Source organism: Amblyomma mixtum, chromosome 3 (assembly GCF_055824585.1).
Source record: "Amblyomma mixtum isolate Tamu chromosome 3, ASM5582458v1, whole genome shotgun sequence".
In the NCBI taxonomy this organism is placed as follows: Eukaryota; Metazoa; Arthropoda; class Arachnida; order Ixodida; family Ixodidae; genus Amblyomma; species Amblyomma mixtum.
Genome location: NC_143014.1, coordinates 262,385,086 through 262,396,515, shown reverse-complemented (window position 1 = coordinate 262,396,515; position 11,430 = coordinate 262,385,086). Strand labels below are relative to the sequence as shown.

General features: G+C 42.1%; 1 long non-coding RNA gene across 1 annotated transcript; it reads left to right on the top strand.

Annotated features, from left to right (window-relative positions):
• The first annotated feature begins 6,281 nt into the window (after positions 1-6,281).
• Positions 6,282-10,570, top strand: LOC149354599 (uncharacterized). Its single transcript, XR_016291367.1, has 2 exons — positions 6,282-6,528; positions 8,309-10,570. It is a non-coding gene; the product is annotated as an uncharacterized LOC149354599 (long non-coding RNA).
• Positions 10,571-11,430: the final 860 nt, after the last annotated feature.

Sequence of the window (11,430 nt, the reverse complement as noted above, 5' to 3'; positions counted from 1 at the left end):
TTTTATAATAGGCGCCGCTTGCTCGAAAACACCTCCTCCTGAGGCTTCATTGAGAAGCACGCTACATCGAGCGAAACCGTGCTGGTGAGGCGACGACCATGCCGCAAAACCAGGGGCGCTGGCAGGCAGCGCCTGGCAGAGTAGAAGCGCGGCAATCGCTTATGTTCATTTGAATCTTGTTTTTGCGCTGTAAGTAATTGCTGTGGTAATGTTTTCGCCCCATCTGGGGCCAATGCTTAGCATATCTGCGCCATTTCTGTAGGGTGGCATAGTGCCGCAACCTCTCAGTAGTAGCGTTTCCAGCATAGTCTGAACCGAGCGATGCATCTTCAGCATGGACGTGCCCGCATTCACGGCGAGTTGTCGGCGTCCGGTACTATGCGACGAAAGGCATGCACACGTCAAACGCAATTACTTTCTGTGGAATTTACTTTTCACGTTATCGGATATTCAGCTGAGGGGGTTGATCCTTAATGAGCGCGGCTCTTATGCGACTGCATATGCTATGCTGGCAGTGGTCACTCAGATATATCCGCGGCCTTCAAGCGTCTGTGAAAACGGACGCGGTCATTGGGCGGTTCGCGAACGGGCCTCATCATTGGATGGCATACTGCGATCTGCAGCCACCGGTGAGCTACATCAGAGCGCTTTGTGAAGATCAGGTCCGGGCGTCTTCCAGCCAATGGCTGGGTAGCTTTCCAACGGGAATTGAAAGCCGCAGGTATATCTTAAGTTACCAATCACAGAGGGCCAGACGGCCGCGAAATGGTCATTTTAAAATGGACAGCTGGTGGAACGCGGCACCAGATAGCACGCAATGCAAGACTACTGCTGAGACTTTCGGAGTAGTTCCGCCTGCATGCCTGCACGCTATTCTCTGGTTTCCGTTAGAAGCGTTAGCGGATCAACGTTCCCATGTAACCCCCACTGAAATATGATAGCCACGCCCACTGATCAGCCGCATGCCAACGCTTTGATGACGGGATAGCATATCGCTGAGCCATGCGACCAAAGTTTTTTTTTTCGCACTGTCTGCTCTGCAGCGTTGCGTAAGTCTCACTGAACATGATTAAGAGGCCCTGCATACGTCACGCACTTTCTTTGGAGGTGTTACACCAGAGCTAGGCGTCGGGGTAGTTGGTACGGCGTACCGAACGAAACAGCCCCAGAACCAAAAACACTAATTCACCTACGTAACACATCTTCGAGATGTGTTTTCACCATCATCCCAGGTCAAAACACTTGCATCGCTCTAGGCGATCTTTGGTCACGACTGCATTTGCACAATAAAATCACATCGTTATCACCCACCCCAAATGGTGCGTCACAGATTACGCACGCTGGCCTGTCTGCGGTAGTTGCGAGTGTTTGTTTTCCCAAGATGGAATGCAGCGGGTGGAGCCTCATAGGAAAAGGCACGCAGCTATTCAGTGAGGAACCTGTCCGAATTATTACCTCCTCTCTCGTTGTATGTAGTATTGTGCAGGCATCAAATCGTTTTACTTATAATTCGCTCTTCTGAAGCTGCTGTTGGAACAATTTACAAGTCAGAACCTATGTCGCTTCAGTGTCATACCTCTAACGTTAGTTTGTTTTTTTTCTATTTATACAGTGCGTGCAGGTTCCTGCTGATGGCCTAGTTCTGCTCCCGAAGAGGCCCGGGACCATAATGGAGCCCTTCGGGTTCCTTTGAGAAATTTTCAGTTGTAGATTATACAACAATGCGTCAAATGGTGTCTCTCTCATTTCATCGATATTGACACAAATTAGCACTGCCTGGGCTGTATATCCTACTCTTACAAGCAGTTTCTGAGCAACTAGATACTTTTTTTAAGCAACATTTTCCCCGAAACGCAACAAACAGACCTCATCATTAAACCGCACTGTAGCGGACATACCAACTGTATAACACAATCTGGCGGGCTAGTTGATGGGAATCCATACGATTTCAGCAGCGCGAACACGGTTAGGAAAAGACAGAAGGCGGACAGCGCTCTGTCCTGTCCGCCTTGTCTTTTCTTAACCGTGTTCGCGCTCCTGAAATCGTATGGATACGAACTGTGCAGGTGAATAGGTGGAAGATCCTTAACTGCGTGGTTGTCTGATCTGCACATTTTCAGAACGCCAGCTGAGGTGTGCTATTTATAAGGTTTCTAAGGTGCCTGGATGCGCTGGAATTGTCGGCAACGCGTCAGTTTATAGCGAAGCATTACCAGTGCCACGTATGCCCATATCCTCCTCGAACGCATTTACCACTCATGGGCCAAAATTGCGCGCTCATTAGACCAACGAGCTTCAAATCCTCTGCGAGGAGAGTCAGGAAGGCTGTGTTAAGATAGTGCGTCTCAGATCTGTATAGAAGCGCTAATGGAACCCGCCTGTGTAGCCTCCCCTTATAAAAATGGTCTATAGACTTTCTATAGACTTTTTATAGACTCTATAGCCATCCTATAGACTTTTCCTTTTGTCTATAGACAGTCTATAGAAAATCTATGGACTAAAGTCTATAGCTGCTTCAATTTCCTTTTGTCTATAGGCGGTCTATAGACTCTCTATAGACTAAGGTCTATAGCTGCCTCAATTTCCTTTCGTCTATAGACTGTCTATACACTCTCTATAGACTAAGGTCTATAGCTGTCTCAATTTCCTTTTGTCTATAGACTGTCTATAGACACTTTATAGACTGAAGTCTATAGCTGTCTCAATTTCCTTTTGTCTATAGACTGTCTATAGACACTTTATAGACTAAAGTCTATAGCTGCCTCAATTTCCTTTTGTCTATAGACGGTCTATAGACTCTCTATAGACTGAAGTCTATAAATACCTCCATTTCCTTTCATCTATAGACGGTCTATAGACTCGCTATAGCCTAAGGTCTATAGCCGCCTCAATTTCCTTTTGTCTATAGACTGTCTATCGACTAAAGTCTATAACTGCTTCTATTTCCTTTCGTCTATAGACGGTCTATAGACTCGCTATAGCCTAAGGTCTATAGCCGCCTCAATTTCCTTTTGTCTATAGACTGTCTATAGACTAAAGTCTATAATTGCTTCAATTTCCTTTCGTCTATAGACGGTCTATAGACTCGCTATAGACTAAGGTCTATAGCTGCCTCAATTTTCCTTTGTCTATAGACTCTCTATAGACTAAAGTCTATAACTGCTTCAATTTCCTTTCGTCTATAGACGGTCTATAGACTAAGGTCTATAGCTGCCACAATAGCCTTTCGTCTATAGACGGTCTATAGACTCTCTGTAGACCAAGGTCTATAGCGGCCTCAATTTCTTTTCGTGTATAGACGGTCTATAGACTCTCTATAGCCTACGGTCTATAACTGCTTCAATTTCCTTTTGTCTATAGACGGTCTATAGACTCTCTATAGACTACAGTCTACAACTACCTCAATTTCCTTTCGTCTATAGACTGTACACTATAGATAGTCTACTGCCTATAGACCAGTCTATAACAATCGTAATTTTATCTAACAATGTTCGATACACTGACTTTCGACTAAGTCCAGAACAATGTCAATTTCTTTTTGCACTGCATGTTGAGGGGACCTGCATCTAGTGACCGCAACTATGTCGGGAGTCCCCCACCTCCTTCGCTATTACGAAAATTAAAAAGTATTGCGTAAGGCCATTACTACACCCTCCTGTATATTGTTTTCAGGAGCCTTGCCCTTACAAAAATGGATGTCGAGTTTCTTTTGAACATGTATGGAGAGCCTAATGATTCTAAAGGATCTCTATAGAAACTCGCTGTCTATCGAGTCAGCTCATTAAGTAGTCTATTTACTCTTTAACGAGACCTAACTATAAAATTTTGCTCTGTACGCAGTCAACAGAGATTCTTTAGAATTGGTTCTATAAGAGTTCATAATGAGTCAAATTTTATAGAATTTCTTTCGTGCCTTCACTATATGAACTCGCTCCGTTCGCAGTCAGAACAAATTCAATAGAATTTCCTCCGTAAGACTTTATAATGAGTCAAATTTTATAGAATTTCTTTCGTGCCTTCACTATATGAACTCGCTCCGTTCGCAGTGAAAACAAATTCAATAGAATTTCCTCCGTAAGACTTTATAATGAGTCGAATTTTATAGATCGTGTTTTGTGCCTTCGCTATATGAACTCGCTCCGTTCACAGTCAAAACAAATTCAATAGAATTTCCTCAGTAAGACATCATAATGAGCCAAATTTTATAGAACTTCTTTCGTGCCTTCACTATATGAAGTTGCACCGTTCTCGCTCAAAACAAATTCAATAGAATTTCCTCCGTAAGACTTTATAATGAGTCGAATTTTATAGATCTTGTTTTGTGCCTTCGCTATATGAACTCGCTCCTTTCGCAGTCAAAACAAATTAAATAGAATTTCCTCCGTAAGACTTTATAATGAGTCGAATTTTATAGATCTTGTTTTGTGCCTTCGCTATATGAACTCGCTCCTTTCGCAGTCAAAACAAATTAAATAGAATTTCCTCCGTAAGACTTTATAATGAGTCGAATTTTACAGAGCTTGTTTTGTGCCTTCGCTATATGAACTCGCTTCGTTGGCAGTCAAAATAACTTCTATAGAAATGGCTCGGTATCGCTTCAAAATGAGTCAAATTTTTTAGAGCTTGTTTCGTGCCTTCGCTAAATGAATTCGTTCCTTTCGCAGTCAAAACAGAATCTGTTGCATTCTCTTCGTAAGACTTCTTAAGCCAAATTTTATAGATATTGTTCGCAGTTTTCACTATATCAATTCGCTCTAAAAGGCGGTAAAACTTTAAATCAAACTGCACATCAGCAAGCTGGAAATAATTCAACGCAAGCATATAACATTAAATTTTCGAAAGGCACCTCTGAATCGACGACCGATCTCAAGAAAAATTTGGCAGAACACAGCGGCAATGTATTCGTTTGCTTTCTTGAGTAAAAAAACAACCTCACCGCCGTTACGATCACTTGAAATCTCCAGAAACTGGATCAACAAAGCGTACAAATACCTGTAACGAATATATTTTTCCTCATTGAAAGACAAAATACGATCAGCTCTCACTACTGACTAATGAGCATGAATAGGAGTAGCCTTGTACATCGTTGTCATTGCATTCGCCTTTTTTCGAGTTCTTGTTGATTTGTGTCTGCACCAGTTGTTTCCTTTTTTTTGGCGAAAAAATGGGCCTTCTTCCCGTAGCGTCCTGTCTATAGCATAAACGCTGCGCACGTGCTCTACCACGAGCAATGTTTGCCGACCAAGCACACGACGCACTGTGCGACAGTAATTCGGTGCAGTATTACCAGAACCTCTCCAAAACTTCGTAAGTCACCTTTCCAGCATCGCAAAAACACTTTTACCATGGCGTTGCGGCTCGCGAGGGTCGGGAGTTGGGTGCAGCACTGAGGCCTGGCAAAGCTGCTTTTCACCGTTCCGTCGCGACTGCAGCGTGGTGACGGTTCATTTGACGGCTTGACAGAGTTGCGCCTAATTCCTTTATCGCCGCAACAACACAAGGCAGAAGCGTGCACAAGAGGCGCGCGACATTTTTCGGACAATATATTTCTCCAGCGCTGCACCCGATTTCTGCCCCCCCCCCCCCTCTTAAAAAAAATGACCTCAATGGTAAAGACCCCTTCCGCTGTAAAGAGAGGCTGACTTAGTGAGTTTTGCAAAAGAGTAAACCTGTAGTTGAGACGGGCAGCCGCTACAGTAAACAGGCCCATTATTAAGATTATGTTCCTAACGTGCTTTTTTTTATCTTCGCTAGTATCTGTAGACATAAATTAATAAATATTGTTTGTTTTAAGCGCTTCCCACATTTTGCAACAGACCAGCTATCAGGCCTACAATTCAACTTCACTGTGTGACGAAAATTCCTTTACCATGCTGGCATGGCCCCACCTTGAGTATTTAGTCGTTAGGTGCGTATTAACTCTATGTTAGGTGCAATGCTGGCTTTTCTAGTCCGAGCAGATGTGCGCGCGCTTCATGCGGACGCCTACCGCGCAGTCTGATAGTCGATCCTCGACTCAAGGACGCTGAACCAGGCGTTGCCTTCTCAAGGGAGGGAGATGCGTCTAGAACCACGTTGGTAGAAATGCCAGCGCTTCTAATTATGAGTCCTGCCACACAGAATGAATTTCGCACCACAGAGTTACCGGCTCTCCCAAGGAAACAGAAACCGAAACTCCGTCCACGAGCAGCGGCAAAAAATAAAAAAAAAAGTCACACCGAAGCCAATCCAGTTCAATCCCAAAGTCGTCAGCAGCGGCGCCATGTTCCTTTTGTTGCCGGCCGGCCGGGTGGCGTTTCGGGCGTAGTTTTTTTTTTTTGTTGCTGTTGCACCTTGTGTGGTGTTTTCGTGCTGTGGTTTTCGAATGTGCTACAAAACTGGTGCGTGACCTGCGCGCTTCGAAAGACCTTCTGAAGCACCTGAAGTTCTTCTCAAGATATTGGACGTCGTATTGCGCCCTGCACCACGCCGTGACAATGCCGGCATCAACGTGGAAGAACGAACGACCTTGTGTGATTGCTTACGAATGTGAGTACAGTTCTTGAAATTATCTGCCAAAATGTTGTACTGGGGTGCGTGAAGTGCTGTAAATGCTGCTGGGTGTTGTCTGACAACTTCTTCGGAGTGCAGTAGAAGTTTGAGTTCGATGCAACGGCTTCCGCATGTGCGCTGTTTGCACGTGACCGCGAACCTGTCACACAGCCACGGAAACCGTCGCTTCGCGCCATAACTTCCTCTCCGCAGCGACGAAGTTGTGACATGGAGTACAGTTGCATGTTTTTACTCTCATGATATCGTTGTGCTCATTATTGCGATGATTGGGACCAACGAGCGGAAAGCACTGTGTTGGAACGACGTATGCTTCTCAGTGGCAGTAGTTCCCGGCGTTTAGTTTTTTCGTGCTTGTATGTGTGCGTGCGTACAGGGTATAATTCCAAGCTGAACAAAACATGGTCTGCCGAGTCCACGTTACAAATGCTCACAGTACTCAGGCCGTTCAGTGCCTAGAAGTGGAATGACGATGTAGCTACAACCGACTAGAGTTGCGCACGTCAAATGCAAGAGGAATGTTGCGGATGAGTTTCGCCGCGAAAATAACTTTTGGTAATCTCTTTCCGGCGTTATTCGCTCATAGAGAGTGTTTGTGGGCACTGGCTTTGGTTTTTTTTTTTGGCATTTTAAGCATACTTCGTACTGGTGCAAAAATGAATTGCACACTTACGGCTGTACCATCGCAAACTGCGCATGATGTTTTTGACTATGCTTTGGAACATTTTTATTTCGTAGGAATTTATGCTGACGCATGCGGTTTCTCCAGAGTTTATCAAAGAGAGAAGTACTGAGACTTGGATTTGGCCGAGATGTTCCCACTTGCACTGTAGTGTCATGCCGTAAAAAGCTTATTATTTTATATTGTGTTTTGTTATGTCTGTGGTATTGGTGCTGATTCATTTTCCTGGCTGTAATCTCACTGCTTTTCTGCAGCAACTGGAATATAGCTTTATTGATCTCGCTACCAGAGTGCTAGAGATATCGTGAGTTTTTAATTTATGACCAATGGAGTCATTTATATGGATGCAATGGATTATACTGGCTAGCAGTTTAAAATAGTCATGTGACATTGTTAACGCACTTAATATCTTTCTACAACTATTTCAGCAGTGTCAATCCAGCATTAGTGGAGCAGGGAAGTGAAAAGTTTTCTAAATGCAGCAGGATCAGAATCCATCCCTTTGCTTAACGAGGGGGTCGTCGGCATCACCATCTTGTCAGATGTTTAGTGAGTGCAATTACTGTGTTTGAGTAGCCATTCCCAAAGACTCAGATGTAGACGCTTTGTGCTGCCTGTGAGCTACTGAGGTTGAGTGACAGCTGTTCTCAGTTTTCACTGCACCTAATTTACTTACTGCAATTAATCAGTCACTTGTAAAACACAGAAGACAGGTGAATTAGTTCTCTAAAAAAAAGTGATTGTGATTGTCACTGCATTATAGTGGCAATAAATATGTATTAGATGAATACTGTTACAGGCTAATGTAATAGTTATTCATTCTTATGAAATGTTCTAGTCTGGCAGCAGTATCAGTCACAGCTGGGTGGTCTTTATAGTTCTTTTCGAAGTGTACATGCCATTTATTTTGAAATCATATACTTTCTGTATTGTGCTGTTAGTACTCTTCAAAGCTAGATCACTAGAGTACTACTGCTTGTAGATTCTGATATGATTGATGCTTTTGTTTGCATTAGTGTGAAAGCAGTTGTGTGCTAGGTCTCACTGACTGATTTTTTTTCTTTGGCCTATACGCAGACATCTGGGTACTTCAGACTGGCAAGCATGGGTGGTGCCTACCTGACACCTCCTCGTCTCTGCACAGACAACAATGATGTACCTAATAATCTACCGGCCATGTCACATCATTGGCTTACTGCAAGTGATCAGCACAGTTTATGAATGGAAATGCTGGTATCTATGCAATTGAATTATTGTACTGTGGGATATGCACAATGAAGATCACATCCAAAGAATAGATGGAAGTGCCGATATGAACCAACAGTGCCTCCTTTTGACCAATTTTTATTTTCAGAATAATGCACTCAATTAAAAGATGAATTCTAAACTAAATATGTCTATACCAGCATAGTTAGGAAGTCAGATCTTGTATCAAGCATTTGCATATTTTAAATGTGTGCTTTGAGTTGGTTGTTAATATCCCAGCACATTTATCCTCCTTACTATTTACTACAAAGGAATGAAATAGATTGGTTTTCGAAATATTTGTTTTGTTTCTCCTCTAAACCGAATATAGCTTTTCTTCTCATTTTTCTTTTTGTTCAGTTCACTTGATTACTGCAGCATATCATAGCTTTCTTTAGCAGTGAATTTTGCAGCCTGCTTATGATGGTCTCTTAGATTGTTGGGCAAGCTGACCATTGTGAATCCAGGCAACACTTAAACTCAGCTCAGGAAAGCATATGCATAGGTATAGTATTAGTTGTCTGTGGACAGCAGCAGTTGAGTGAAGAAAGGGGGCTGTAACAGATGACATTCACAGCTTATGTTGTCACCTAACAAGGATTATGGAGCAGCCAACTGTCAAGCATCCTATTCTGGCCGCCCTGTATTCCCTATGGTTGGATCAATTTGTACATGTGAAGCAATGTAGGAAAACACAAGTTACATATATGTAATGAAAGAAACCAGTTCTTTTGTTGGCACAGTCAGAGATTTGATGTACAGCTTTTTTGTGGTTAATAGCGAGTAGTGCAAACCAGTCTGAATTAAAATGCCAACAAAGGCACGTCCTTGTAGCAAACGGTAATATGCAGGATGGCTATCTGGTTCATTATTGCTCAGTATCAGACATAAAGTACTCCTTGAAATTTGCATCCTCATGGGACGATTTTTAGTCATGTAGAGTAGAAATGAATAATGTACTCTGTTTTGTCATTCTTGTACTTTGCGTCTTGCTTAAATTAAGAATTTATTCCTGCTCAAAGGAGTACAGACACCTAACTTTTGGGTGCATGTTTTCTGCTTTGTAATGATTCGTAAGGCATGGATTATGTGGTATTCTAGTATGCCCGCTAAATAATTTAAAGTTCAATTTCTTTCTCATGCTGTTTCGGTTTCAACAGCCGAACGATCACTGTGACATCAAAGTGTGCTTACAGGTCTAGGAGACATGAAGCAACTGATATAATCCCTGCTTTGTCCTTTTAATTTGCTACAATGCTAAAGCCAAGCAGCCTCAACAGCCGGAATGACAACAAATGAAGAAGCAGCAATTTGCTGTTTTTTCATGCCTCATGTGACCTATAGAGCACGTTAACGTTACATTCGTTGTTCGGATGTTGAAACCGTAACAGCATGAGAGCAAAATTCAATTATAAATTATTTATAGTTTGCAGCTGAATACCACCCGGTGATCCATGCGTAGTAGTGTCTTCCACATTACTGTGGAGAAGAAAGCATGCCACCAAAATTAGGTGCGTGTACTGTTTTAACAAGAGGCAGTTTAATTCTGGAAAGTAGATCTCACGTGTCCTCTTCAAAACAATTGTGACTCCTTCATCATGTTCACTCTGCTGTGCACACAATCCTTGGGACAGCTGTAAATGATATCCTTTCAGAATACTACATAAAGGTATACAGTGCTTTCTAACTTTTAATTCTCACAGAATGAACATGCAGCTAGCCTTTTGCTGTGGCTCCGACTAGCATTGTGTACCTTATGTAGGGCATAAGTGAATAAAATTAAGACAGGCATATACTAAGAGCTGTTGAAGGCAGAAGGCTAGGCAGTATTTGTTTGAGTCGCTACTCCACTGTTTTTTCGTGAAAACATACTCTCTTTGAGGTGTGATCTTCGTTGCACATGTGGCGCAGAAAATTAATCTAAAATTACTTGATTGTCTCAAAATAAAATGTGCTCGTACTGTTCGTGTGCCATGTCTCCTATCAGTTTCATCATAAATGCTGCTAATTACTAAGGCTCGCCAGGAGCTGCAAACGTTCAATTCCATAAGCTGCTGTAAAAGTTGCTAAGTGAAATAAAGTTAGTTGATTGTATGTCGTGTGCTGTTGCTCTGTATGATTTCTTGCATGCTTACAGCAATCAGTGGTTACATCATATATGTTACATTGTACATGCTGGGCTTCTATAGGAATGTGGTGGCCAATTAGTTATTGGAACTCATTACTCAGATCTTATACAGTGTCAAAAGCATCACATTGCAATGAAATAAATGCATTCCAATGGATTTACGTAAAATTCATATAACTAGTTTCAAAAGAAAGTTGTTACAGTATTTCTTTTAAAGGATGTTAGCCGTGTTCCTATAACAATGCGGTGGCCAATTAGTTATTGAAACACTGTACCCAAATTCTATACAAATTCAAAAGCAGCACATTACAATGAAATGAGTACACTCAAAAGAATTTCTAAACAATTTCTCAAGGAGTTTCTAAAGCAAGTCATTACAGAATTTCTTTTAAAGGACATTAGCCACATTTGTATAGCAATGCGGTGGCCAATTAGTTATTGAAACACTGTAGCCAAATTCTATACAGATTCAAAAGCAGCACATTACAATGAAATGAGTGCGCTCAAAAGGGTTTCTAAAGAGACTCCTCAAGGAGTTTCTAAAGCAACTCATTACAGTTTTTCTTTTAAAGGACGTTAGCCGTGTTCCTATAACAATGCGGTGGCCAATTAGTTATTGAAACTCTGGACAAAAATTCCATACAGATCTAAAAGAAACTCATTACATTTTAATGAGTAAATTTGAAAGACTTTCTAAAGAATCACAAAAGCAATTTTTGTAAGCGTGACAAGCTCCTTTTCGTTATACCGTGACGAATATTGTCAGTACAATTAGATATTTAGTGCTAACAAGTAAGCCGAGGAAACGCAGCCGTTCTTGCAGTAA